Source organism: Thermobia domestica, unplaced genomic scaffold (genome assembly GCF_964235325.1).
Source record: "Thermobia domestica unplaced genomic scaffold, izTheDome1.hap1.1 HAP1_SCAFFOLD_1406, whole genome shotgun sequence".
NCBI lineage: Eukaryota > Metazoa > Arthropoda > Insecta > Zygentoma > Lepismatidae > Thermobia > Thermobia domestica.
Genome location: NW_027657116.1, coordinates 35,001 through 39,377, shown reverse-complemented (window position 1 = coordinate 39,377; position 4,377 = coordinate 35,001). Strand labels below are relative to the sequence as shown.

Sequence of the window (4,377 nt, the reverse complement as noted above, 5' to 3'; positions counted from 1 at the left end):
GAGTAGACTTATTTCACTGGAGCAGGAGTCTAAATGTGCTTTTGTGGGCAACCTTACGGCCAGTTCTAACGGGAGCCAGGCCCCACAAGAGTAGGCTTATTCCGGTGGAGAAGGAGTCTTTAAAATTTGCTGTGTCGGGTGAACGGCTATATTTGAACGGAAGCCACAGTCATCCGTAGGACACGAGTAGACTTATTTCACTGGAGCAGGAGTCTAAATGTGCTTTTGTGGGCAACCTTACGGCCAGTTCTAACGGGAGCCAGGCCCCACAAGAGTAGGCTTATTCCGGTGGAGAAGGAGTCTTTAAAATTTGCTGTGTCGGGTGAACGGCTATATTTGAACGGAAGCCATAGTCATCCGTAGGACACGAGTAGACTTATTTCACTGGAGCAGGAGTCTAAATGTGCTTTTGTGGGCAACCTTACGGCCAGTTCTAACGGGAGCCAGGCCCCACAAGAGTAGGCTTATTCCGGTGGAGAAGGAGTCTTTAAAATTTGCTGTGTCGGGTGAACGGCTATATTTGAACGGAAGCCACAGTCATCCGTAGGACACGAGTAGACTTATTTCACTGGAGCAGGAGTCTAAATGTGCTTTTGTGGGCAACCTTACGGCCAGTTCTAACGGGAGCCAGGCCCCACAAGAGTAGGCTTATTCCGGTGGAGAAGGAGTCTTTAAAATTTGCTGTGTCGGGTGAACGGCTATATTTGAACGGAAGCCATAGTCATCCGTAGGACACGAGTAGACTTATTTCACTGGAGCAGGAGTCTAAATGTGCTTTTGTGGGCAACCTTACGGCCAGTTCTAACGGGAGCCAGGCCCCACAAGAGTAGGCTTATTCCGGTGGAGAAGGAGTCTTTAAAATTTGCTGTGTCGGGTGACCGGCCATGAAACCTTTGTGAGGACTTGTCTCCTCGTTTCCACAGCATTTCCGCGCCTGTAAGTTGCGGAAGGTAGCATGCTATGCTTGAAGAACTGTCATCCGTTTAAGGACAGGAGTAGACTAATTCCATTGAGGCAGGAGTCTAATATGCTTTTGTGCACAGCCATACGGCCAGTCCTAACGGGAGCAAGGCTCGCAAAAGTAGGCTTTATTTCAATGGACCAGAAGTCTTTAATATTGCTCTGTCGGGATTGTCAGTTCAAACGGGAGCAGTTTCTGCACGCTACAAACCGCTGACGAGATCTTTCTCGTGTCAATGTGATTCCCTAGCCTGGGCCGGCGCAAGGCTGGCTGGCGAACAAGGTAATTGGGCCTCTGGGTTTCATACACACGAGGTGTCTCAGATGCGTTTAGGGTGAACAGGAATAATCCGTGCAATTCTCTAGCCTGGGCCGGCGCAAGGCTGGCTGGCGAACAAGGTAATTGGGCCTCTGAGTTTTGCATTTCGGAGTTTCCTTAATTCCGGGAGGAGCCACAAAGAAGAGTCCTGAGAGTTTCTCGTGTCCATGCAATTCTCTAGCCTGGGCCGGCGCAAGGCTGGCTGGCGAACAAGGTAATTGGGCCTCTGAGTTTTGTACACACGAGTGGTCTTAGGATCCTTCGGGCTCAACAGGGATTGTTGGAGAAAGTCTCTAGCCTGGGCCGGCGCAAGGCTGGCTGGCGAACAAGGTAATTGGGCCTCTGAGTCTTTATTCCCAGTTTCCTTAGTTCCCGGGTTAGGTTCACCTGTTAAATCGGAGGAGTCCGATTTATGTGTAAAGATAATGCCAGAGTGAAGGGAGCCAGATTTCACTTGAAGGAGCAAGAGCCAGTGTGGTTAAGAAGTGAGCCGTTTTGTACTCTTAAGGAGGGATGCCGATTGACTTTGAACGGGCTGTCCTCGCTTTAGAGTTTGGGCCAGTTGACGGGAGCTTACTTGTCCTTCTTGAGAATGAGGCCAGATAGCATGTCCTTTCTAGCTTACAAAGGCTTATGCGGAGCATTGTTTTTTGTAAGTGACTTTTTATTCTCCATGTGGCATTTAAGTACCGATTTTCCTTAAGTTAAGGACGGTATAGACTCATCGCCAGTTTGAGCGTGTATCACTTGTCGAACGGAAGCCACTGTCATCCAAGGACACTAGTAGACTTATATTTCACTGGAGCAGGAGTCTAAATGTGCTTTTGTGGGTACCCTTACGGCCAGTTCTAACGGGAGCCAGGCCCCACAAAAGTAGGCTTATTCCGGTGGAAAAAGGAGTCTTTAAAATTTGCTGTGTCGGGTGAACGGCTATATGTAAACGGAAGCCACAGTCATCCGTAGGACATGAGTAGACTTATTTCGCTGGAGGAGGAGTCTAAATGTGCTTTTGTGGGTACCCTTACGGCCAGTTCTAACGGGAGCCAGGCCCCACAAAGGTAGGCTTATTCTGGCGGAAGAGGAGTCTTTAAAATTGCTCTGTCGGATGTACCGGCAACGTGTGGAAGGAAGCTGTTGTAACCCAAGGATACAAGTAGGCTTGTTCCATTGGATTGGGAGTCTAATATGCTCTTGGCGGCTGTCACACGGCCAGTATTAACGGGAGCTAGTCACCGCAAGAGTAGGCTTATTCCAGCGGAACAGAAGTCTAAAATGCTTGGTCGGGTGTAGCTTTCCTATCCTTTGTTAGAACGCTGTGTTGGTTGTGTCCAACACTTTCCGGCTTTTTAGTCGGTCAATTCCCTGGTTGATCCTGCCAGTAGTCATATGCTTGTCTCAAAGATTAAGCCATGCATGTCTCAGTGCAAGCCAAAACAAGGTGAAACCGCGAATGGCTCATTAAATCAGTTATGGTTCCTTAGATCGTACCTATCCTACTTGGATAACTGTGGTAATTCTAGAGCTAATACATGCAACTAGAATCCCGCCCAGCAATGGAAGGGATGCTTTTATTAGATTAAAACCAATCGGTCGGTTCGTCCGTCCGAAACCTTGGTGACTCTGAATAACTTTGGGCTGATCGCACGGTCTCTGTACCGGCGACGCATCTTTCAAATGTCTGCCTTATCAACTGTCGATGGTAGGTTCTGCGCCTACCATGGTTGTTACGGGTAACGGGGAATCAGGGTTCGATTCCGGAGAGGGAGCCTGAGAAACGGCTACCACATCCAAGGAAGGCAGCAGGCGCGCAAATTACCCACTCCCGGCACGGGGAGGTAGTGACGAAAAATAACGATACGGGACTCATCCGAGGCCCCGTAATCGGAATGAATACACTTTAAATCCTTTAATGAGAATCTATCGGAGGGCAAGTCTGGTGCCAGCCGCCGCGGTAATTCCAGCTCCGATAGCGTATATTAAAGTTGTTGCGGTTAAAAAGCTCGTAGTTGGATCTGGGTCTCGGACGATCGGTTCGCCGCCCGGCGTTTAACTGATCGTTCCGGACGTCCTGCCGGTTTTTCCTTTCTCGGTGCTCTTCATTGAGTGTCTTGATTGGCCGGCACGTTTACTTTGAACAAATTAGAGTGCTCAAAGCAGGCCGTGTCGCCTGAATGTTCGGTGCATGGAATAATGGAATAGGACCTCGGTTCTATTTTGTTGGTTTTCGGAACTCGAGGTAATGATTAATAGGGACAGACGGGGGCATTAGTATTGCGACGTTAGAGGTGAAATTCTTGGATCGTCGCAAGACTAACCGATGCGAAAGCATTTGCCAAGAATGTTTTCATTAATCAAGAACGAAAGTTAGAGGTTCGAAGGCGATCAGATACCGCCCTAGTTCTAACCATAAACGATGCCAGCCAGCAATCCGCCGAAGTTCCTCCAATGACTCGGCGGGCGGCTTCCGGGAAACCAAAGCTTTTGGGTTCCGGGGGAAGTATGGTTGCAAAGCTGAAACTTAAAGGAATTGACGGAAGGGCACCACCAGGAGTGGGGCCTGCGGCTTAATTTGACTCAACACGGGAAACCTCACCAGGCCCGGACACTGGAAGGATTGACAGATTGAGAGCTCTTTCTTGATTCAGTGGGTGGTGGTGCATGGCCGTTCTTAGTTGGTGGAGCGATTTGTCTGGTTAATTCCGATAACGAACGAGACTCTAGCCTGCTAACTAGGCGTTGGAATCTTTCCTTCCAACGTTCATGTCTTCTTAGAGGGACAGGCTGCCTCTAGCAGCACGAGATTGAGCAATAACAGGTCTGTGATGCCCTTAGATGTTCTGGGCCGCACGCGCGCCACACTGAAGGAATCAACGTGTCTTCCCTGACCGAAAGGTCCGGGTAACCCGCTGAACCTCCTTCGTGCTAGGGATTGGGGCTTGCAATTATGTCCCATAAACGAGGAATTCCCAGTAAGCGCAAGTCATAAGCTTGCGTTGATTACGTCCCTGCCCTTTGTACACACCGCCCGTCGCTACTACCGATTGAATGATTTAGTGAGGCCTTCGGACTGATACCCGGCACCTCCGTCTTGCGGTGGT

General features: G+C 49.5%; 1 non-coding gene across 1 annotated transcript in view; it reads left to right on the top strand.

Moving 5' to 3' along the window:
• Nucleotides 1-2,638: 2,638 nt before the first annotated feature.
• LOC145677821 (small subunit ribosomal RNA) overlaps nucleotides 2,639-4,377 on the top strand; it is a 1,833-nt gene continuing 94 nt past the window's right edge. Inside the window, exon 1 of the ribosomal RNA XR_014130037.1 lies at nucleotides 2,639-4,377. This exon is cut by the window's right edge and continues 94 nt beyond it. This is a non-coding gene — a ribosomal RNA (small subunit ribosomal RNA).